The following is a 27026-nucleotide window of genomic DNA, read 5'->3' on the forward strand; positions in this document are numbered from 1 at the left end:
TTATCTTGGCAGCGGCTGAGACGTTTTCTCAAGGTCTCGGCTAAAATTGTGCAACATTCTTCCAGACCCGCAAGTGGTCTCACACTGGTAGCTGGTGTGTGGTCTCACATTGGTAGCTGGTGTGTGGTCTCACATTGGTAGCTGGTGTGTGGTCTCACATTGGTAGCTGGTGTGTGGTCTCACATTGGTAGCTGGTGTGTGATCTCACATTGGTAGCTGTGGTCTCACACTGGTAGCTGGTGTGTGGTCTCACATTGGTAGCTGTGGTCTCACATTGGTAGCTGTGGTCTCACATTGGTAGCTGGTGTGTGGTCTCACATTGGTAGCTGGTGTGTGGTCTCTCACTGGTGTGTGGTCTCACATTGGTAGCTGTGGTCTCACATTGGTAGCTGTGGTCTCACATTGGTAGCTGGTGTGTGGTCTCACATTGGTAGCTGGTGTGTGGTCTCTCACTGGTGTGTGGTCTCACATTGGTAGCTGTGGTCTCACATTGGTAGCTGTGGTCTCACATTGATAGCTGGTGTGTGGTCTCACATTGATAGCTGGTGTGTGATCTCACATTGATAGCTGGTGTGTGATATCACATTGGTAGCTGGTGTGTGATATCACATTGATAGCTGGTGTGTGGTCTCTCACTGGTGTGTGGTCTCACATTGGTAGCTGGTGTGTGGTCTCACATTGATAGCTGGTGTGTGATCTCACATTGATAGCTGGTGTGTGGTCTCTCACTGGTGTGTGGTCTCACATTGGTAGCTGGTGTGTGGTCTCACATTGGTAGCTGGTGTGTGGTCTCACATTGGTAGCTGTGGTCTCACACTGGTAGCTGGAGTGTGGTCTCACATTGATAGCTGTGGTCTCACACTGGTAGCTGGAGTGTGGTCTCACACTGGTAGCTGGTGTGTGGTCTCACATTGATAGCTGGTGTGTGGTCTCACATTGGTAGCTGGTGTGTGGTCTCACATTGGTAGCTGGTGTGTGGTCTCACATTGGTAGCTGGTGTGTGGTCTCACATTGGTAGCTGTGGTCTCACATTGATAGCTGGTGTGTGGTCTCACATTGGTAGCTGGTGTGTGGTCTCACATTGATAGCTGGTGTGTGGTCTCACATTGGTAGCTGTGGTCTCACACTGGTAGCTGGAGTGTGGTCTCACATTGATAGCTGTGGTCTCACACTGGTAGCTGGAGTGTGGTCTCACACTGGTAGCTGGTGTGTGGTCTCACATTGATAGCTGGTGTGTGGTCTCACATTGATAGCTGGTGTGTGATCTCACATTGATAGCTGGTGTGTGGTCTCACACTGGTAGCTGGAGTGTGGTCTCACATTGGTAGCTGGTGTGTGGTCTCACATTGGTAGCTGGTGTGTGGTCTCACATTGGTAGATGTGGTCTCACATTGGTAGCTGGTGTGTGGTCTCACATTGGTAGCTGGTGTGTGGTCTCACATTGGTAGCTGGTGTGTGGTCTCACATTGGTAGCTGTGGTCTCACATTGATAGCTGGTGTGTGGTCTCACATTGGTAGCTGGTGTGTGGTCTCACATTGATAGCTGGTGTGTGGTCTCACATTGATAGCTGGTGTGTGGTCTCACATTGATAGCTGGTGTGTGATCTCACATTGATAGCTGGTGTGTGGTCTCACATTGATAGCTGGTATGTGGTCTCACATTGGTAGCTGGTGTGTGGTCTCTCACTGGTGTGTGGTCTCACATTGGTAGCTGGTGTGTGATCTCACATTGGTAGCTGGTGTGTGGTCTCACATTGATAGCTGGTGTGTGGTCTCACATTGGTAGCTGGTGTGTGGTCTCACATTGGTAGCTGGTGTGTGATATCACATTGGTAGCTGGTGTGTGATATCACATTGGTAGCTGGTGTGTGGTCTCACATTGGTAGCTGGTGTGTGGTCTCACATTGATAGCTGGTGTGTGGTCTCACATTGGTAGCTGGTGTGTGGTCTCACATTGGTAGCTGGTGTGTGATCTCACATTGGTAGCTGTGGTCTCACATTGGTAGCTGGTGTGTGGTCTCACATTGGTAGCTGGTGTGTGGTCTCACATTGGTAGCTGGTGTTTGGTCTCACATTGGTAGCTGTGGTCTCACATTGGTAGCTGGTGTGTGGTCTCACATTGGTAGCTGTGGTCTCACATTGGTAGCTGGTGTGTGGTCTCACATTGGTAGCTGTGGTCTCACATTGGTAGCTGGTGTGTGGTCTCACATTGGTAGCTGGTGTGTGGTCTCACATTGACAACTGGTGTTTTACCAGTGGTCTCGCAGATAAAGGGGAGGGTGGGGGTGAGAGGTTCATGAGAATAGGAGTGTAAAAATAATGGTAGACGCTAGCTACACATCTCACACCTCCCCCACGTCACTGCACACATCATGACAACAAGAGAATAACGTCGATGCTACACATCATTCTACGATCGCTGATCAAGCTTTTTGTCAAACTTCTACCCCCCCCCTCCCCCCCCCCCACACACACCACACACGCACTTTCTCTAGTCTTTGTAAATTACCTTTAAATTTTGCATATTCAGTAATTAAAAGCTTTCAATTTTGTCGAGAAAAATATATGTTTTAAACATGCCTCCAAAAATATACACCTCTATTTTTACCTGCATGTTAATCAACCCCCCCCCCCCCCACCTACCTCTGACGTGTAGTGATACACACGGGTGGTTGGACCAGGGGGTCTCACATGGAACTCTCAACACCCCAAGGATTCCCCATGCAAGGCAGGGAACTCTACCTAGCTCAGACACGTCAACAATAAAAAAAAATTCCTTGAGAAATTTTTGTACAGGTAAACAGAAAGAAGTTAAACGCCGTGGAGGGGGTGGGGTGTAGTGGGGGAGAGGATGGGGGAGGGGGGCAGGTGATCTGACCTGATTACATCAACTTGTTTGCTCAGGAAATTTTTTTTAATGATTCACGCGCGTACAAAAGAGTTATAGTCCTTGGTTAATCTGACGCTAGAGGCAGCCAAAAAACCAGGTAACACAAATTTAGAACTCGGAGTTAAAAGAAGTGACGCAAACCACCGAACGACGATGACGTCAGAGAAGGGGAAATAACTATTGTTTTTTTTCTAAGTCACGCAAAACATGACGTCAGAAAAACTGAAAATGGGGTAAGAAATTTGTTTTCTTGTAAAAGAATCAAAAAAGTAGCTAGTTCATTGTCCTTTCGATTTTAAGCTCGTAATTCAAGTTTTCCAATTGTTATAAATTGTACATTTGGGTGCACCAGTCACAACGATACGTTGATCTATGTGAAGGGAGATAACTTGTTAACCCAATGTTGAGGGTTATCTGAACTTGGAGTCGCCCCACACGGGGAGCCGAATTTGTTTTACCTTCTGTTGAACAGAACACGTCTCCCCTGGAATTACACCGGTGCTAACAGAGATTCCTTGTTAGCGTTAGCACCGGTGCTAACAGAGATTCCATGTTAGCGTTAGCACCGATGTTAGCATTTAGAAGCTTTTTGTTAGCATTTGCACCTGTGTTAATAGAAATTCTTTGGTAGCGTTTGCTAAAGAAAGTGATTTTACATACCCCATCCGATACAAAGAAGCGAATCTGAGCATTACATGAGCCGCATACTCGGTGGTTTTACAGAAAGCACTTTCTGGTACTTTAGTGGGTTTCGAACCAGGCGCTTTGGGTAAACTTGTGCTTGTAGCAGATATGCGCTTTGTTTCTTTACAAAATTATTTCCCTTTCAGCAATAATGTTGTATTTATATGTGTCCTTCACGTATCTACACAAACTCAATTCTTCTTCTTCACCTGTTGCAACTCCTAGCGAGACATAGCCCATTATGTCTTGCTATCTTTTGCTCTTTCAAGGCCTTTCCAATATTTGTATGTCCTTGTCAATTTCTCTACGCAAAATGATTTTGGGTCTCCTTTTTATCGTGATCATTGTGGATTCTATGATTTGACTTGACTGGTATTACTTCGTTCCGATATACTCAACGGGTGGCCTATCTTGCTCTACTGCAAGGGTTCTTAACCTGGGTTCGATCGAGCCCCAAGGGGTTCGGTGAGTCATTCTCAGGGGTTCGGCGGAGGCCAAGACACACAGTCGGCTCAAATGATTCACGATCGGATTTTGTCAGTGCGGACGATAGACCCATAAGATGGGTTCGGTGAATGCGGATATGAAACTGATGGGGTTCCATACCAGTGTTTCTTCCAGACTTTTTTCTCCGGGGGGGGGGGGGGGGGCTTCGCCTGGAAGAAACTCTGTTCGGTACTTTCAAAAAGAAAAAGAACCACTGCTCCACTGGAATTCGTCCTGACCTTTCCCATAACAGTTATGTTGATTAATTGGTCAAAGTATTTCATATTAAATATTCGCATTAGGCAGCTATATATACAAGATTGTAGCCTATACACCTAAACACACGCGTTCTCACACACAAACACTCACCCTTTAACTCAGTCACACATTTCCCCCACACACACACATTCTCCTCTTACTCACTCATCAAACTCCACACACACACACAATCATCTTTCCTCTCCCTCTTAGTCTCACACAATCCCTCTTAACACCTACTCTATCTCTCCCACACACTCTCACAATAACCTCCTACCCTCCCACACAACCTCACAATAACCTCCTACCCTCCCACTCACTCTCTCAAAACTTACTCCCCCACGCGCCTCTGTTTACAACCAAATCCCCCCCCCCACTACTGACGTCCTGTTGTCGTGCACCAAAATATCTATGTGCAGAGTTCAAGTGCACCCATCTAATTATAGCCTCACTCACGATCCCGTCGGCTGGTGTGTGCCCACACTGTCCATACCTCCTCGGCTTCATGTTATCGTCAGTCAGAAGACGCGGGACGCCGGTATAAATATAGTAGCTCTACAAAACGTTTGATACAGCGGCGTATGTAACCAGGGCTGGGGGTGGGGGGGGGGGGGGGGTAGCTCGGTGTTCTCGAACACGTGGGGGAAAAAAGCGGTCAAAGATGCTGAAGGTGGCGTGAGCGCATGGAGATGGCACGCGCATAATCAAAAGTAAAGGTGAGTTTCCTCCCCTTGATTCCAGTTTTGGCGCGAACTTTCACCCAGTGTGGAGGAAGCAGACAACTGGTGTTGTAAAACATGGTGTTGTTAAACGTGTTTTGTAAAACATGTTGTTGTTAAACGTGTGTTGTAAAACATGTTAAACGTGTGTTGTAAAACATGGTGTTGTTAAACGCGTGTTGTAAGACATGTGTTGTAGTTGTAAAAATGCTGTTGTAAAACATGTGTTGTAAGAAATGTGGTGTAAAACATACGATGTATAGCATGCTTTGTAAACACTGCAAATATACTTTTGTAAAACTGGTGTAAAACGTACGTTGTAAATCTCCGTATCTAAAAGAGTTACAGGCAGCCGATCGTAAACATTCTTAGATTTAGTCCAATTGATATTCCGCTGTAAATAACAACTTACTGCAAGCTATCATTGCTCAAAACGTTAATAAAAAACTTGAATACAATTAAAACAGTTATTTTGATTTCAAAACGATATTAAAATGACGTCGGAAACTAACTCGTCAGCTGGAGAAGAATTGTGAACTATGTAGGCTTATGTTTAAGTTATTTTTAATTGACCTGCGATTTTTATAAAGGGATTAATGTTTCTTAATGTCTATTGTATAGCTATGGGCAGATCTCGGGGGTAGGGGGGAGCGCATGAAGGTCTAGCCACCCCCTATCACATAAACATATTTATATATCCTACCCCTTTCTCTAAAACTGAAAGGCAAGATCTGCTTATGGCTATAGCAACACTTGCGTAAAAACAGTTGCACGAAGTTTGAATTATAACTTCAACCAGTGTCGGAACAACAGTTACGCCAGACCTGGCAATACGGGGGTGGGGGTAGGGGTGGGGGGGCGGGTAATGTTCAGCCGTTTAGGTGTCCCAAAATCAGACAATTAAAAAAGCAATGAAATCTAGAATTCCAGGAAGGATAAATTTTTTTTCGTGTAGCTTGATAATAGTTTTGTAAAAAAAAATATCTAGACCTACTATAGTGTTGGTTGTTCCATAATCACTAACCCACGCTGTTATGTTAAATAATCGGGCAACCGGATGTTTTTTTTAATAGGTCCTCCGCCATTGACTTCCAAATTATGGCTACAAAAATAGAATGCAAACATAAAATACGCAAACAAAAAACTAATCCTTAGAGGTTACAACCATTTTATTCCGTTCTATCTCTCGCCCCCCTTTTCCCATACCATTCCCTATCTTACGCATCTTATTAACAGAAATAGACGCATCTATAATTTGTCCCACGTGAGTTGTGATCTGTTGTTGTGTTTGAGCTCAAGCTCCCTAAGCTCTCGCAGGTACTGTAAACTCAGCCTGCAGCTCCGTGACTCACGTGCTGTTAGTGCTTATGATATCGACGTCAGGGCCGCTCCGTCCCACAGTTTCATACACCAATTATAACAGGATGCGCTGTTAATGACGTAGCCACGAGGGGGGGGGGCATTACCGGGTGGGAGGGGAGGGGTGAGTGCTCCCCCCTGTCATACAACTGTATTTGACAACAAATATCCCGCTGGTGGTAATTAATTGGATCTCTTATATAAATAGTTCTTTGATGTGGGTGGGGTGGGGCTAGGCGAATTAGCCTGAATTGGGAAACTGGTGAGTAGCATATCCATAGCGTGCTGATCAAAGGCTAACACCAGCATATCCATAGCGTGCTGATCAAAGATTTAGGCTGACACCACTAGCATATCCATAGCGTGCTGATCAAAGGCTGACACCACTAGCATATCCATAGCGTGCTGATCAAAGATTTAGGCTGACACCACTAGCATATCTATAGCGTGCTGATCAAAGACTGACACTACTAGCATATCCATAGCGTGCTGATCAAAGATTTAGGCTGACACCACTAGCATATCTATAGCGTGCTGATCAAAGGCTGACACCACTAGCATATCCATAGCGTGCTGATCAAAGATTTAGGCTGACACCACTAGCATATCTATAGCGTGCTGATCAAAGATTTAGGCTAACACTACTAGCATATCTATAGCGTGCTGATCAAAGGATGACACCACTAGCATATCTATAGCGTACTGATCAAAGGCTAACACTACTAGCATATCCATAGCGTACTGATCAAAGATTTAGGCTAACACTACTAGCATATCCATAGCGTGCTGATCAAAGATTTAGGCTGACACTACTATCATATCCATAGCGTGCTGATCAAAGATTTAGGCTAACACCACTAGCATATCTATAGCGTGCTGATCAAAGATTTAGGCTAACACCACTAGCATATCTATAGCGTGCTGATCAAAGATTTAGGCTGACACCACTAGCATATCCATAGCGTGCTGATCAAAGGCTAACACCAGCATATCCATAGCGTGCTGATCAAAGGCTAACACCACTAGCATATCCACAGCGTGCTGATCAAAGGCTGACACCACTAGCATATCCATAGCGTGCTGATCAAAGGCTGACACCACTAGCATATCCATAGCGTGCTGATCAAAGATTTAGGCTGACACTACTAGCATATCCACAGCGTGCTGATCAAAGATTTAGGCTAACACTACTAGCATATCCATAGCGTGCTGATCAAAGGCTAACACCACTAGCATATCCATAGCGTGCTGATCAAAGGCTGACACCACTAGCATATCCATAGCGTGCTGATCAAAGATTTAGGATGACACTACTAGCATATCCATAGCGTGCTGATCAAAGATTTAGGCTAACACTACTAGCATATCTATAGCGTGCTGATCAAAGATTTAGGCTAACACTACTATCATATCCATAGCGTGCTGATCAAAGATTTAGGCTAACACTACTAGCATATCCATAGCGTACTGGTCAAAGATTTAATAGGCTAACACTACTAGCTTATCCATAGCGTGCTGATCGAAGATGTAGGATGACACCACTAGCATATCCATACCATATAGCTATACACCTAAAGCACCAGCCTCTAGGTAGCTTTCCTAAGCAAAAATATTCTGCAGCTTTTAGAGAAGTACTATAATTTAATGCACATGACCTAAAAGAAGTATTCTAAAAACATTTAAGACACGACTAATTATAGAGCTCCTTCTATTTTCCATTGGAAGGTTATGGCTCAGGTCCTATGCTCCACAAGAAATAAAGACTATTAAGTCGAGTTAACAAAGTCATTTATATATCCACAAGGAATAAAGACTATTAAGTCAAGTCAATAAAGTCATTTATATATCCACAAGGAATAAAGACTATTAAGTCGAGTTAACAAAGTCATTGATATATCCACAAGGAATAAAGACTATTAAGTCAAGTTAATAAAGTCAAAGATATATCCACAAGGAATAAAGACTATTAAGTCAAGTTAATAAAGTCATAGATATATCCACAAGCAATAAAGACTATTAATTCAAGTTAATAAAGTCATTTATATAGCTTGTATAACAAGAAAAAAAGAATACTGCTTGAATAACATTACCGCGCGAATAAGTCAATAAAAGCTTAAGAGCTGAGCCAATGTTCTAGAAGGTCCAGTAACGAGGACCGTCCAGTTCTGGACATCTGACTAAAATTGTCTGCAAGTGCAGTGATAGACTTGTATCGCCCAATGACTCCTACAGTGCCATAGTCCAAAGGTGAACTCGTGTCCGCCATGAACTAAACGATCAATGGCGGACACTTAAGTCCAGTGGTTATAAAAAAAAATGGGGAATAAAAAAAAGTCGAAATGACCGGTCGTTTTATATTATACTGTTAAAATGAGCCTCCGAATGAGTTCACTGTACAAAGATGGATTCTGATTGACAAAAAAAAAAATAAACAGCTCATTTGACCAAGTTATGTGTGAATGACGAATCAGGCCTCAGTGACTAACAAAGCCTAAATGGGCAGAATGCATACATGCATAAATTTCGACCAAATGACGAGTAATTATCTAATTGTTAACGTGTGACCTTCAACGCCTTGACCTGTCCGTGACCCTTGGGTGGTTGCACGAGACATGGAGAAACATGACGAATATCAGATTTGGTTTGATCAAGTTTATTAAAGTTGATTGTATCAAGTTTATCAAAGTTGATGGTATTAACTTCAACAAAATATTTTATCCAGTTTGTCAAAGTTGATTATATCAAGTTTATCAAAGTTGATTTTAATAAGTTTATCAAAGTTGATTATTTTACGTTTATCAAAGACATTTTATCACGTTTATCAAATATGATCTTATTAGGTTTATCTAAGATTATTATGCCTTGAATATCATGTTTAACGAAGATGATTGTATCAAGTTTATTATATCAATTTGATCCAAGTTGTTTATGTTTATGATTCCAGAAAGTGAGTAAACAAACCTACGGAGCATTGCAATGACGAGGCGTGTGTGAAATTTCCAACACAACATGTTTTTCTTGGGGCAAGCATATCCCCACACACCACCCACCCCCAACAAAAACAACACACATGTGGGAGAAATAACACTAGCATAGCATACCAAGTTTACTCATTTAGGTATGAGTCAACGGTAATGTAAAGGGGGGGGGGGGCATTCTACGGGACTGAAGAAATTTGTCAGGGTCTGTGTGATTCAGTGCTGACAAACTCACAAACTGAGGACAGCGTTCCTGGAGGGGTTACTCAGCCTGGCTTAACTGGCTGACACTCCATAGCTGACTCTAACCTTAACCATAGTATATTAAACCACTGACATTAGACATAACTAAACCACTGACATTAGACATAACTAAACCACTGACATTAGATATAACTAAACCACTGACATTAGACTTAACTAAACCACTGACATTAGACATAACTAAACCACTGACATTAGACATAACTAAATCACTGACATTAGACATAACTAAACCACTGACAGTAGACATTACTAAACCACCGACATTAGACATAACTAAACCACTGACATTAGACATAACTAAACCACTGACATTAGACATAACTAAACCACTGACAGTAGACATTACTAAACCACTGACAGTAGACATTACTAAACCACTGGCAGTAGACATTACTAAACCACTGACAGTAGACATTACTAAACCACTGACAGTAGACATTACTAAACCACTGACAGTAGACATTACTAAACCACTGACAGTAGACATTACTAAACCACTGACAGTAGACATTACTAAACCACTGACAGTAGACATTACTAAACCACTGACAGTAGACATTACTAAAATACTGACATTAGATATAACTAAACCACTAACATTAGATATAACTAAACCACTAACATTAGATATAACTAAACCACTGACATTAGATATAACTAAACCACTAACATTAGATATAACTAAACCACTAACATTAGATATAACTAAACCACTGACATTAGATATAACTAAACCATAGACTTGACTAGTTTGATCCTTAACTCAACTAATTTATAATCCTCTAAGTTAGGACGTGCTTACACATTAAATTAGAGAACACCAAACCAGATCAATACGCAGTAAAGTTTATAATTACACATCAAAGTATGTCATTACACAGTAAAGTTTATAATTACACACCAAAGAGAGCTTAATTGTGACGTCAGCAAGTCGATGCCCTCAAGCTGTTGTTACCTTACAGGTGTGAAAAATTCAAGGTCAGGTGTGTCAGTGGAAGCAGTTGGCTCCAGACCAGGTGCGCCACGATTGATATGTAAATAGTGGCCCATAGGTCAATCTGGGCCAGTGGGACAAACTGGGCCAGTGGGACAAACTGGGCCAGTGGGACAAACTGGGCCAGTGGGACAAACTGGGCCAGTGGGACAAACTGGGCCAGTGGGACAAACTGGGCCAGTGGGACAAACTGGGCCAGTGGGACAAACTGGGCCAGTGGGACAAACTGGGCCAGTGGGACAAACTGGGCCAGTGGGACAAACTGGGCCAGTGGGACAAACTGGGCCAGTGGGACAAACTGGGCCAGTGGGACAAACTGGGCCAGTGGGACAAACTGGGCCAGTGGGACAAACTGGGCCAGTGGGACAAACTGGGCCAGTGGGACAAACTGGGACAAACTGGGACAAACTGGGACAAACTGGGCCAGTGGGACAAACTGGGACAAACTGGGCCAGTGGGACAAACTGGGCCAGTGGGACAAACTGGGCCAGTGGGACAAACTGGGCCAGTGGGACAAACTGGGCCAGTGGGACAAACTGGGCCAGTGGGACAAACTGGGACAAACTGGGCCAGTGGGACAAACTGGGCCAGTGGGACAAACTGGGACAGTGGGACAAACTGGGCCAGTGGGACAAACTGGGCCAGTGGGACAAACTGGGACAGTGGGACAAACTGGGCCAGTGGGACAAACTGGGACAAACTGGGTCAGTGGGACAAACTGGGCCAGTGGGACAAACTGGGACAAACTGGGCCAGTGGGACAAACTGGGCCATTGGGACAAACTGGGCCAGTGGGACAAACTGGGCCAGTGGGACAAACTGGGCCAGTGGGACAAACTGGGCCAGTGGGACAAACTGGGCCAGTGGGACAAACTGGGACAAACTGGGACAAACTGGGCCAGTGGGACAAACTGGGCCAGTGGGACAAACTGGGCCAGTGGGACAAACTGGGACAAACTGGGACAAACTGGGACAAACTGGGCCAGTGGGACAAACTGGCTCGAATCAACTGACTAGGTCATTGAAACAGTGGGATTAGGTCTTTTTGCGACAATCTACTATGGTCTAACTTACTCAAACATTAAATCGATGCACTTGATGAATAAAACCACCACATTAGAACACATTTTTACCAGTCCAGTGAAGTTGGCGAGACTGCATATTGCTATAGCGAACAAAAGTTGACTTTATAAACACGCGGATAAAATGTAAATAATGAACATTTTTACGGTACTTGTATAGGGAACATGCATACCGAACATTAGGGTGAGAAAGTAGCATATAGTAAAAATACTGGTGGAGAATACAACAATGTCTGGGTAAAGTTGTTGTATACATCTAATGTGGAACATGTAAACATTCGATAGGGACATGTATTGTGAACTTGTAAAGGGAACTTGTATTATGAACTTGTTTTAGAAACATGTGTTGAGAACATGTATGAGAATATGCATTGTGAATATGTTATGAGTACATGTACTGAGAACATGTATTCGGAACATTTATTCGGAACATGTATTCGGAACATATATTTGGAACGTTTATTTCAAAAGAGTATTGTAAACATGTATTGTAAACATTTTTTTAAAACATGTATTGGAGACTTGTATACAGAACATGTATAACCTTATCTGACGGGCAATACACGCTGTAAACCTGCTGGAAGTTTGTCCTCTGCGTGATTGGAAACCTTGCGGTCATCGAACTTTTCAGAAGGCCGCCATATTACCCTGATCAAATTCAATCAATCAGATCATGCCAGAGGGGATCGCCCGGCCCCCAGCGCGCCATCTTTCATACAACAAAACGACGCTTCCAGCAAACATGATCGGACGGAAATGAGGGCTAATATTTGACAATATTGATTCATGTGTGATCACGGGACAGGTTTTTAAATGCGGGATATTTCTTTTTATAAATCTGTTCACAAACGTTAAGTTTATTTATACAAGCATTCGCTTTAAGCCTGAATGATGAAGTGTGTTTATATCCGGCTTGCGAGTATCGTGGAAGCCGGAATACAACTTGGAGAACTACAGCTTTATACAGCACTTCCCGCAACAGGCCGAACAACAGCAGCTGTTTAGCTAGGAAAGAATAAGTTCTAGACGTACAAATACCAAAATCCAGATGAAATCTACTTCTTCGGTTATTAGAAATATAAGTCCTCGGTTGGGTTTAAAACACACTGAACAGAGGATTTTAAGTTTCATTTGATTCTTCAACATGTTTTATTAAAATATAACAATATTTAAAAAAAAAATCCACCAAGAAATAGGCTATACTGTAATACGGCTAAATGGTTGAAGGAAGAGTTGGGAAAGACAAAAACTCGCAAAAATCGTAACGTAATTTCAGGGGGCTGCCAAACTATATGTGGAGGGGGGAGGGGGGAGTGATTCAATAACCAATATCTGAACGACAGTGGCGGGAGTGATTCAATAACCAATATCTGAACGGGGAGGGGGAGTGATTCAATAACCAATATCTGAAGGACAGTTTCTGTCAATATGGCCACACAATCGTGGACAAACAATGTTCTCTTTTTAAAGCTGGTCGTCTGTCTTGTGTTGGCATTACAGGAGACATGCGCATCCATCATTCACAGCATCTGTCGGTGGGTGGGGGGCAGCCTCAAGCCATGGGTGGGGCAGCCTCAAGCCATGGGTGGGGAGGGAGTCAAGGCATGGGTGGGGAGGGAGTCAAGGCATGGGTGGGGAGGTAGTCAAGGCATGGGTGGGGAGTGGGTCAAGGCATGGGTGGAGCAGCCTCAAGGCATAGGGGACAGCCTAAATACAAGGGTGGGGCAGCCTCAGGACTGACGGGAGCAGTATCAAGGCATGGGTGGGGCACTCTCGAGGCACGGGCGGAGCTTGTGAAAGGCGTGGGTGAGGCTATCAAAGTATAGGTAGCGTTGCATCCGGTTGTAGCGGAGCATCCTCTCAAGGCATGGATGGGGCATCACAGAGCCGTGGGTGGGGCAGCTTCACAGCTTGATGTAGGGACCAGCACACACATGAAGCATATGATGGGCTCCCCCCCCCCCAACAGCACACACATGAAGCATATGATGGGCTCCCCCACCAGCACACACATGAAGCATCTGATGGGCTCCCCCCCCCCCCAACAGCACACACATGAAGCATCTGATGGGCTCCCCCACCATCACACACATGAAGCATCTGATGGGCTCCCCCCCCCCCCCCAACAGCACACACATGAAGCATCTGATGGGCTCCCCCACCATCACACACATGAAGCATCTGATGGGCTCCCCCCCCCCCCCAACAGCACACACATGAAGAATATGATGGGCTCCTCACAAGAACCTGACACCTAGATTACAAAACCTGCCTCAATCGACAACCCTCTGGCCGGTGAGTACCACTACCAGCATGTGGTTGGATTGAGTTGTCAGGTCCTACACGTCAGGTACCAGACACGATGACAACTCCCCGTGGTCAGGTCCTACAGTAGACAGACGACGATACAATTGTAATCCTATAATCTGTGTCCACAATCCAGCGAAGAAGATTGAAGTTGTTGTATTGAATGGTTTGATTGTTCACACGTTCGACGTAGTTCAGTTAAAATAAATTAGAATTTAATTTACTATAACTCAATGCCATTCAATAATTTAAACTAAAATCAATACACTTTGCTGGTTATAAACATGAAGCAGAAATCTATCTGTAGTCTAAGTGGTTGAAGTACAATATGGTGGGTAATTAATTACTGCGATATTAATTTAATAATTAATTTTTAGTTATGTTGGTAAATAAAGATCGCTTCAAAATGAAAGTAGACTTTTCCCGATTAGATTTTTTTTTCAAATAATTGTTGTCACGGTAACAAATGTCCTACTCCCCCCCCCCCCCCACCTGGGGACATCCCGTAACACCAACACCAAGGTCGCCTATGCCGTGCAGACATTCATGTGTTTTGTTTCTCCATCTGACCACAGACTGACTAGAGTGACCTGCTCTTTATTCACAACAAATCAGACTCTCGAATCATCTCAGCTATATGAAGCCTCACACTACGTCATATGTGTTGGCTGTGATTTGTGCTCGTGTCTTTATCTCTAATCCGTTGTGCTGGGATAAGCCAGGGATCCTTACATTGGGATAAATTGCCATGTGGATATTGGCACCACGTGAGTGGAATAACTACACGTGGAAATAGCAGTTTTAGATTGTTATGCTATCATAAACAGAAGCAACATTCGATTGCTAGCCTCACACAAAGCAGACTGGTAGGTCCAAATGAACAAGGCAATTTTTTAACTGCCGGGTCTATACAATAAAGCAGTAGTAAAACGCTCCATTCAAACATTCAAAGCTACACTACAAAATGTAATCATAGTTTTGAAAAATACCAAGCTCCTATAGTACCCCACCCCTTGCGATACCCTGACGTCAGTGATAGTTCACCCAATAAATTCATGTAGCCTGTACTCCCCGGGGGTAAGTACAAGAAGTGGGGAGGGGGGGGGGAGTGAAGGCTACCGCTGCCACAGGTAGATCATTGTTTAGTTACCTGTTGGCGCGACCAATGTCTGATTGACTTTTGATTAGACACGTGATGAGAGAAAACCACATATTTGACCATCCTGTCTGATGGTTGGTCCTAAAACCACATATTTGACCATCCTGTCTGATGGTTGGTCCTAAAACCACATATTTAACCACCCCGTCTGGTTGGTCCTAAAACCACATTTTTGACCATCCTGTCTGATGGTTGGTCCTAAAACCACATATTTGACCACCCTGTATGGTTGGTCCTAAAACCACATATTCGACCACCCTGTATGGTTGGTCCTAAAACCACATATTTGACCACCCTGTATGGTTGGTCCTAAAATCACATTTTGTGGAAATAAATAAACTGGCACTTCAATTTAAAAACATGCTTTGTTTGACAAATGCTTGGTGTGTTTAATAATTTGATTAATTGACGGCAAAGTTAAAAAATAATTAATAAACAATAAGAAAACGTGTGTAGCTTAATTGCTGCTGTTTTTAATTAGAGCAAAACTGACACCCTTGGTAAAGATGTTCTCATGAATGACTTGTATAAAAGTTACGATAAGAATGTGTTTATTGCAGTTAAATATCACGTGTATCTCACGTGTTACGTATAGACAAGTTATTACAACCAACGCATCACAATGACTACAACACTAACACTGATGTATACAACATCTTGGTGCCGTCTAGACCGTGTCGCCTAGTTAGGTCATACTGAGCCATTCTGGGCCATACTGAGCCATGCTGGGCCATACTGAGCCATGCTGGGCCATACTGAGCCATGCTGGGCCATCTTGGGCCATGCTGGGCCATACTGAGCCATTCTGGCAATATTGAGCCATGATAGGCCACACACACACCACATAAACTATACACATACCACACAATCTATCTCACAATTCATTCCGCCCACACATCAACACACACAAAACAACTACACACGCGTCACATCTCACCACATATCACACCACACATCACTCAAAAGACAAGACAATATCTAGATCACATTTTGAAGTGTGGGTCTACAAAACATCCCATCCTATTGACTAGTTCTCAGGCCCTTACGCAACAGATGTATACTTGGTTATAAAAACCGAATAAATACATAAAAACGTCTTTTAAAAAATAACTGACTTTAACATTTAAAATAGAAACGAAGTTTTCTTTTTTTTTTTTTGAAACAGCAAAATGAAATATCACATTGTTATAATAACAACCTGTATGGTGTCTTGTCTCATTAGATCCCTCCTCCTGAGCTGGCCAATGACTCTCTCAGCCCAACAATGGAGACACTTTTACTGGGAGTCAAAAATGATCCAGTACCGTAAGTTTCGTCATACCGCTGACCTTCGTGTACTTGTTGAGTGTTTTTGTGGTGTTGTACACACGTTTTACAGCGAGGAGAAGACAACTGCCCCTGTTGTAGATGTTATAACACTACAATAAAGCTTGGCACTCGTTAACTTGTGCTAGCAATATTTTTCTTGCCTATGTTGTTATAAGAAATAGATGTACACAAACATGTAATTGTAAATAGTTTAGGAAATATTTCTTAGGAAATATGACTTAGCATTTTATTCTTAGTGGAATGATCCAAATATGTTATTTTGTTTATTAACCTGGTTATTACTGTGATGGGTGGGATTATGACCATCTAGCTTAGTGGTGGAGGGTATAGCTGTTTGTAATGGGTGGGATTATGACCATCTAGCTTAGTGGTGGAGAGTATAGCTGTTTGTAATGGGTGGGATTATGACCATCTAACTTAGTGGTGGAGGGTATAGCTGTTTGTAATGGGTGGGATTATGACCATCTAGCTTAGTGGTGGAGGGTATAGCTGTTTGTAATGGGTGGGATTATGACCATCTAGCTTAGTGGTGGAGGGTATAGCTGTTTGTAGTGGTACAGTAGAGGTGGGTTAAAGTCTTCTTAAAGCGCATGACGACGTTAATGAACGACCCCCACCTACGACACCCTATTCGACCTATCACAGTAGCAAAAGAGTAGTTTTAAAAACTGCAGATATATTTTTTAAAACGTATTCGATTCAGTGACAAATTAAACAAATACATGAATTCCGTTTATTTAAAAACATTCTATATCTTGTGGTGATTGTTTTGTTTCAGCAAATTTGTTTGGATAATATACTAAGTGCGGTTTAAATTCTAAATCAGATGCTGGTTATTTTGTTTGCTATTTTTAGCATATGACGTCGTATCCTGTCAGTAAGGAGTGAGACGTCCAATTTAAACAAAACGAAACTCCCCCCACTTCCGGTTATATTTTAGCTTTTTAGCTATGTGTATATGTGTCATAGTTTTCCTTCTTTGATGTTTTCTTCGCTCAGATAGAGATCATATATGACTTTAAGTTGGGGGTGGGGGATCACACATGACTTTATGATGGGGGGTGGGGGATCACACATGACTTTATGTTGGGGGTGGGGGATCAAACATGACTTTATGTTGGGGAGTGTGAGATCATACATGACTTTATGTTGGGGAGTGTGAGATCACACATGACTTTATGTTGGGGAGTGTGAGATCACACATGACTTTATGTTGGGGGGGGGGGGGGGGTCACGCATGACTTAATGTTGGGGGGTGGGGTCGGGCTGTTTGTGAGGATGTATAAACATAGGGTCATGGAGCTAATAAAACTGGCTCTAATGGCTCCATTTATCCACGACCTCTTTCAGTCTTGTGCATGACGTTGTTTTGTACGTCTGCTAAACTTTACTACGTTTTCCATTGGTACCGTTTGTTTAACTAGTTAGGCCAGTTGATTGTGCAAGTTTGATTGAAATTACCTAACGTGAGTTGCCATCTCCAGCAAACGGTGGTTAAATCTAAACTTCACCCATATCTCGGTTAACTCGACTTGGGTAAAATACAAACGTCACACATCAGCATCACCAACGGGGGGACACTAATTATGATTTTTGAAGTTTACGAGCAGTGTAATAAGGCTTTCATCTACTTAGCGTCTGTACAAAGTGACTTTATGTTTGCACTTTTCTCTAGTTTATACTGACCTGACCTACTATTTAATATGTCTGCTAGCCGTCTGTGACGCCCCCCCCCCCCCCTCCATGCACAACTCTCCAGTGTGTCTGCATGGTTGCTTCCATATATTACATAACAAAAGTTTTTTGACGCCATGCCCCACCCACATATCAGTAACATTATAGAACAATCTCATTATCCACTGGATATATCCACATATTGTATGCAGGCTACAGCAGGCGCCAGTGGAGGCATGACGTCATCGTCCAACCTGTTTAAAAAGCTAATTGCTGTATTGACATTGGTAACATCTGGATCCTGTATTTTCATTGTGTGTAATATGTAACATGCAGGGTCTACGTGAAGTCAACTTTTCATTTCAGTTAGCACGTGGTCATTGTTGGAAGTGTAGAGGTGTTGTCCCTTTGTAGAGGTGTTGTCCCTTTGTATTTGTGTTGTCCCTTTGTATTTGTGTTGTCCCTTTGTAGAGGTGTTGTCCCTTTGTATTTGTGTTGTCCCTTTGTAGAGGTGCTGTCCCTTTGTAGAGGTGTTGTCATATTGCAGAGGTGTTGTCCCTTGTTTCGTATAGTTCATTAATATTTTTTTTTCATTTCACTTTATCAGTATCATCAATATGAACGCTCTAATGTAATGTGTAACACCAACCTGTCATAGAGCCGCCTTCACACACACACACACACATACACACACACACATATATATATATATATATATATATATATATATATATATATATATATATATATATATATATATATATATATATATATATATATATATATATATACATGTCTAAATACCATACCACCAACCAATCTATACCTAGCAGCAGACACCACAGACCTGATATAAGCGACACCAAATAGTGTCGATAAGATTATTTTGTGTCCATTGTGTGTTCACGTTGGTTGTTTTACAGCTGGCTGTCGCACGTGCTGTAACGTGATCCTGGAGCGACGTGACATGCAAGTACCGTTTGACCCATCCTCCCCATCCGACCCTCTGAGTCGCCGTGGTATCGCCCATGTGACGGTCGCCGTGGTATCGCCCATGTGACGGTCGCCGTGGTATCGCCCATCTGACGGTCGCCGTTGTATCGCCCATCTGACTGTCGCCGTGGTATCGCCCACCTGAAGGTCGCCGTGGTATCGCCCACCTGACGGTCGCCGTGGTATCGCCCACCTTACGATCGCCGTGGTATCGCCCACCTGACTTTCGCCGTGGTATCGTCAACTGACGGTCACCCTATGGTCGCTCATCCATTGCGTGCCACCCACCCTCTCGCGTGCCACCCACCCTCTCGCGTGCCACACACCCCCTCACGTGCCACCCACCCCTCACGTGCCACCCACCCCCTCGCGTGCCACCCACCCCTCACGTGCCAGACAAGACTATCGACGACAGGTCACCAGATCAACATAAACGCTTCGATCTCTCAGATGTGATCCGACCCCCCACAATCAACCGCTAGCAGACGATCATTTCGAGCCCCTTACCACTTCCGGTTCCAGGCTATTGTCATGCGTGTAAAGAACTTCCTCCGCTATACGGATTTTCGATTTCCGCCTGTGATCTTAAGCTCTTTTCCGATCACGGGTGTGGGGAAAAATTCCGGTTTAGATCCGGATGGGATGTGACTGACTACAGGGAATAGATCTGGTGATAAAACGATGTTACGCCTGCATGTTAGGTTATTGCTAAATAAACCATCGGGGCGTAAAGTGAGACTTTGAAACTTTCCATTAGCTTCATGAGCTAAGAGTGGGACATTAGCGTCATGTGCTAAAAGTGAGCTTAAAGTGAGACGTTAGCGTAATGACCTAGGAGTGGGACATTAGCGTCATGAGCTAAGCGTGGGACATTGAACTTTTTCATTAGCGTCACGAACTAAAAATGAGACATTGAAATTTTCCATTAGCGTCATAAGCTAAGTGTGGGACATTAGCATCATGAGCTAAGAGTGAGACTAGCGTCACGAGCTAAAAGTGAGACATTGAAATTCTCCATTAGCGTCAGGAGCTAAAAGTGAGACTTCTAATGGTGGGATGTTGGTCTGTCGAGAGTTCTACAAACACGAAGATCTCTGAAAGTTTTAAGCTGGGTTTTTTTCTGTCTTGGTGAGCGCAAATAGGTTTTGTCCTGGGCAAACAAACAGAAGAGCGCTTTTAGCGGGGTATTCACCAGGAAACACGAAAGTTTAGGTCAACTTTAGTGGACAGAAACATTCGCAACTTACCTCGTCTCATTTATGTTGGAAATTGTTTTAAAATTGATCGATTTTTTTTATCATTAGCATTTAAGGGCAATTAAAATCAGTTAAAAGGCAATGAGCCAGGGGATCTGTTAGAGTAAGGTCTGGACCTGGACTGACAGACGTAGGACGTTGACCAACTAGAGTTATGCTGTTGACCAACTAGACCACTGCAACTAGTTGACCAGCTAGACCACTGCAGCCAGTTGACCAACTAGACCACTGCAACCAGTTGACCAGCTAGACCACTGCAGCCAGTTGACCAGCTAGACCACTGCAGCCAGTTGACCAGCTAGACCACTGCAGCCAGTTCACCAGCTAGACCACTGCAGCCAGTTGACCAGCTAGACCACTGCAGCCAGTTGACCAGCTAGACCACTGCAGCCAGTTGACCAGCTAGACCACTGCAGCCAGTTCACCAGCTAGACCACTGCAGCCAGTTGACCAGCTAGAACACTGCAGCCAGTTGACCAGCTAGACCACTGCAGCCAGTTGACCAGCTAGACCCCTGCAGCCAGTTGACCAGCTAGACCACTGCAGCCAGTTGACCAGCTAGACCCCTGCAGCCAGTAGACGTATATTTGAGCCAACCTTTGAGCCGCAGATGTTGGCGCCATCTGACCCGCAGACAAAGAGCTTGGAGCAAGCAGTGGGTGAGTCATTTGTAGATCTGAAACCATCTCGTTAGTGCTCACGTTGAGAAAAAAATACAAGCGGGCCGTGCCGTAGTTACATCCATAGAATCCAGAGTGGAGGTGTGGGATGGGGGGGGGGGGGGGGGGGGGAATTCTTTGAGTTTTAAACATCGATTTGAACAAGAAATTTTTACTTTATTTTTCAGCTTGTATTGATTTTTCTAATGTTTCTGAAATTATTGATATTCTATGCCAATTAAATAGCACTTTAATTTTTAACATAAAAATATAGATTTTTTTAAAATGCGGTTTTTAAACAAAAGATATTTGAGTGTTTGTTTATTACATTATAATGTCGAATGCCATTTGCTAGTTAACAGTTTATGTGGGTTAACACTGCTTATAGATTTGCTATTCAATTATAAGCAAACAATTATTCCTTTCAATCAGCAGTTTTGTATGAACTTTAGTTTATATTCAGGACAGGGTTCGAATCCACGGCGGGATAAGTGTGCATGCATAAAAGGACAAAACCAACGCACTAGCAGACGAACAAAACGTTGGTTTACATTTTTACTTGTTAGGCTGATCATTTTTTCCTCTATTTGCCAACCGATTTTCTCCCCCTGTAACCCCACCACATCACGCCACGGTGCCATTTTCCCACGGTATCCTCCACCTATACATACATACATACACACATACGCATATACCACCCGATCTCGCCCCCTCCCCCTCCCGTTCCACGCGCACACTGCCTAGCTGGTATATGAGTAGCTTATGACAAGCGGTGTAATATTAGGGCGTGAGTCACTCGAGTACTCACTCACACACAGTCATGAACGCACGTGCTTGTAATGGTACCTACGACTGATGGTATTTTTTTTTTACAGCTAGCAGTAGCTGGAGCAGGTCTATATACAGGCAGTTTTAGGAGAGACCGTTTTATTGGTTTTTGTGAGTATGTAGTGTAGGAGGGTTGGACTGGAGGGAGGGGGGGGGGGGGGTATTACCCCATCTTGTCGGTGAATAAAATCAATTACATTTGTGCACAAGTTAGAGATAAATTTTACTAGCGCAAGACACTGAACCACTTAAAAAACGTATGAATATTTTAAGTTAATTACACGTTTTTTTTAAAAATAATTTAAAACTCCACAACTGAGTTAGATGATATAAACTTATTTGAAAAAGTAATAAAGATTTTTGCTAAGTAAAATTATAATGTTCATTGGACTACATCTGACTTTTGAGTTTTGCAACAGATGATTGCAAATGTAAAAATCTAGTAGAGAAGTTAGGTAGTGTAGAGTTGTCACCCATCTACTCAGATCTTGTCAACTTCTTGCACCTCAGGTCAGCACGAATTCAGAAATGTGATTATCAGAAACACAAAACCAGAAATGTGATTATCAGAAACACAAAACCAGAAATGTGATTATCAGAAACACAAAACCAGAAATGTGATTATCAGAAACACAAAACCAGAAATGTGATTATCAGAAACACAAAACCAGAAATGTGATTATCAGAAACACAAAACCAGAAATGTGATTATCAGAAACACAAAACCAGAAATGTGATCATCAAAAACATAAAACCAGAAATGTGATCATCAAAAACATAAAACCAGAAATGTGATCATCAGAAACACAAAGCTAGTAGAGGATGGAACCAGAGGTGTCGCTAACATCATGTGAATGTTGGGTTAGTACAAGCCTTAATACAAGCCTTGATCCCTCGTAATAAGGTGTAGGGGTGGAGGAGGGGGGATGTAAATTGGATGTCACCAGCCAAGTAATGTGGACAGTACAGTCTACAATTAAGTGCTGGACAGGGCGCTAATCCGTGGGTTAGCGTGGGAATCAGGGGCGTAACGAGGGGTGCGGGGGGCGGGGGTGACACCATTTAGGGGGGTGACACCAAGGCAAAAAATGGCAAAATATATAGAGAAAAACTTGAGGGAGGGGGGGGGGGTGTGCAAATCGAAAACTTGAAAGTTTGTCCCCGGGAAGGGTCGCTACGCCTCTTGGGGGTGACACCAGTAAGTGCGGCACCGGGTGACACCCGACCACGCTACGCCACTGGTGGGAATAAAAGTGAAATTATGAAAGTTTTGATTGTGTCATAGACACAAAGTTTTGAGGATCGCTATTTGTTTGGCCAACACATGATCTTTGATTAGTCATGAGCATGTTGTTGTTTGAACTAGTTGTGGAATACTGAAGTAAAACCAGGTGGTTGTTGATAGGATCCTAACCCGGAAATCAGTTTGTCCGTGTGTCTTGATAAACAAAACAGCACGGTAAATGACACATCGCGGGAACTACACACATGACATGACAAACTAATGACACATCCTCGGTGTGACACGTTATTACCCAATAGTTGTCTAGTTACACGATCACACCGCAACAATTAACACGGAGATGTGAATTGGTAGTCTCTAACCCAGCGCCAACTTGATGAATCATTGATAAACTACCCGCAGTATGCCTCGTCGTGAATCTAATGACCTAGACCTAGACCTAGACCTAGACCTAGACCTAGACCTAGACCTAGACCTAGACCTAGACCTAGACCTAGACCTAGACCTAGACCTAGACCTAGACCTAGACCTAGACCTAGACCTAGACCTAGACCTAGACCTAGACCTAGACCTAGACCTAGACCTAGACCTAGACCTAGACCTAGACCTAGACCTAGACCTAGACCTAGACCTAGACCTAGACCTAGACCTAGACCTAGACCTAGACCTAGACCTAGACCTAGACCTAGACCTAGACCTAGACCTAGACCTAGCAACATCAGTTGCTATGACGACGCGACATTAAATTCTTGTTGACTATCCAACACCAGGTCCAATGGGAAATAGAATACAGAAATTATATTAACTACGATCTAAGTGGAATCGATGCCACAAAACGGTGTCTGGTTGGTTGGAACAAATTGCCTACGTCATCAGCTATCGTCTACTTCGTCCCAAATTATAAATTTGTATAACTCTGTCTAGAGGTCGGGGACCGGGTTTTCCATTTTCAGCAAGTCTGGGATTTATGTAATATGTCACGATGTCATCTGAAGTCTTTGTTAGGATGACATTTAGAGTTTCTACCAAAATGACATTAGCTTTCTGTTGTCGGCACAACAACTTAAACAGCAACCTACCCTGATGACACATTGGCTAAATACCTTGTTAACTTATGGTAGCTCGGGATCGATCAAATGTCGGTGTTTGTAGTGAACACATCGAACTCCTGCAAACAGGCCAGTGACAGTTGATGGTCTGACGTCTGTCTCTGTCACCTACATAACGCTTTGACAAACACTTCACATTGAACATGGACATCATCATATAGCCATAGAAGTAACTCGTTAGCGCCGGACTACCCTGTGATGACAAAGCATTAAATAACAGAAAGTGAAGTTAACCTTTCGCACCTGACTGCTGATAGTGTCACCTGCTTCTGTTAACTCGGCTAACGAAGATATACAATCGCCCTAACTTTCCTGGACATGTGTGTCAGGTACCCATGCAGGCTGAGTTGGCTCAGGGACGTCCAACAGACGAACTCGGGATCCGAACTGGAGCCTTCAATGCACACACACACACTAGCAGCCGTGTCGTCAAACCTCGGGTTTTCCCGTCAAACCTCGGGTTTTCCCGTCAAACCTCGGGTTTTCCCGTCAAACCTCGGGTTTTCCCGTCAAACCTCGGGTTTTCCCGTCAAACCTCGGGTTTTCCCGTCAAACCTCGGGTTTTCCCGTCAAACCTCGGGTTTTCCCGTTGAGCTCGTGGTTTTGATAGTTCCCACAGTGAGCAGCTTTACCTTGATCACCGTCTGACGTCATTTTTTTCTTACCTGCCTGCGTATGTGCTCACCTTCGTCACACGGCCGCGCATTCTTCTTGGCTTTGTAATCTTCTTCTCTGTACTTTCCCACGCTCTCGGCATTCTACAGTTTCGTATCATAGCCAACTACCCACCCCCTCGCTACCCCCCCTCTCCTCACATCTCCCCCTCCCCCACCAAACTTATTTAATGTTTTTTTCTTACCTTATTTTCTCTTTCCTTTCTTCCTATTTCATTAAACGCCGAATCATCCTTTTCTTTTCTCGCTTTAAAAGCTGAGACCCGTTTCCTGTCCTTCGCATATCCGTTTAATTATAGATTTTTTTTTCATCTTCTGATCGTTTTTTCCTTCATGTACCCTGTGGAAGAATTCTAAACAAAGACCGGCCTTCCGTCTATTTTTTTAAAATTTGTTGTTCCGGTAAGCCCGCTGGACGGCAGGCAATGTTAGTGGGAAGTTTAGCAGCTTGTTTACATATGGGTAGAAGACATGTCGTTAAAACCCTAGTCAAGTTCACTGACCTGAAGCTAGTGTTGTGAGCTAACCGACGCGCCAAAATTGACAGTTTCTTCACTGTGATTAGGATCTTGTCACTCAGCTTTCCAAGTCGTTTGTAGATTTACAGCAGTACTTTTGGCTTTGTTTGATTCTCATATTTACAACATCACGTTTGGCTTTGATTCTCATATTTACAACATCACGTTTGGCTATGTTTGATTCTCATATTTACAACATCACGTTTGACTTTGATTCTCATATTTACAACATCACGTTTGACTTTGATTCTCATATTTACAACATCACGTTTGACTTTGATTCTCATATTTACAACATCACGTTTGACTTTGATTCTCATATTTACAACATCACGTTTGACTTTGATTCTCATATTTACAACATCACGTTTGACTTTGATTCTCATATTTACAACATCACGTTTGACTTTGATTCTCATATTTACAACATCACGTTTGACTTTGATTCTCATATTTACAACATCACGTTTGACTTTGATTCTCATATTTGCAACATCACGTTTGACTTTATTTGATTCTCATATTTACCACATCACCTTTAGCTATGTTTGAGCCAGCTAACGTTAGTAAATCTTCACATTGTTCTCAGATTTGTGAAATGTGTGGCCATTGTCGCCGGCTAGTATCACCATAGAAAGAAAATTCAGCAATGTTTAGTTTGCATTTCTGTAGATTTCGATTTCATGAATAGATATGAAACAACAGAAATATCAAAAACTGTTAGAGGTGTTTAAGGACAGTGTTAAGTGCTGTGGTATTTAAACACAGTATTAAGTAAAATTATTTAGAAACCATGTTAAGGCCCTCTAACAAATGAGGTTAGCACTCTGCTTGCATAACCGTTTCAAGTCTTTTGCTACATATAATCACCTCATCTGTTGCTACAGATAATGACCTTTTTTGTTTTAAATGACGTCTATTGCTACATCTGATGACCTTGTCTGTGGCGACATCTAATGACCTTGTCTATTACTACATCTAATGACCTTGTCTATTGCTACATCTAATGACCTTCTCTGTTGTTACATCAAATGACCTTGTCTATTGCTACATCTGATGACCTTGTCTGTGGCGACATCTAATGACCTTGTCTATTACTACATATAATGACCTTGTCTATTGCTACATCTAATGACCTTCTCTGTTGTTATATCTAATGACCTTGTATATTTCTACATCCAACATGTCTAGACAACGGTCTATATCTAACGACCCTGTCTACGTCGATGAACCCGAACCCCGAACCACCTCCGCCATCTTGTAAGCCAAACAAAAAAGTGAAATCAGGAAGATTACAAAGTGAGTAAGCTTGCCGTCTGCTAGACCCGTGGGAACGTGAGTATTGTTTAACCCTTGTGCGCGTGCCTCACGTGTTTTTAGCACGCTCAGCTGGTTCATTTTCTTTAACCCCCCCCCCCCCCCCCCCCCCACCTACTCCTCCACCCCCAGCGTCTTGCCTAACCACCGCCACATTCTAAGGTAATTTTTTCCTGGCTTCTCTAACGACCTTAGTGTCGGTACAGATATCACAGGCCGCCATAAAGACCGAGATCAAACTGGG

The sequence above is a fragment of the Physella acuta genome, unplaced genomic scaffold, assembly GCF_028476545.2.
Source record: "Physella acuta isolate Inbredline_101_S28 unplaced genomic scaffold, ASM2847654v3 ptg000531l, whole genome shotgun sequence".
NCBI classification, from domain to species: domain Eukaryota; kingdom Metazoa; phylum Mollusca; class Gastropoda; family Physidae; genus Physella; species Physella acuta.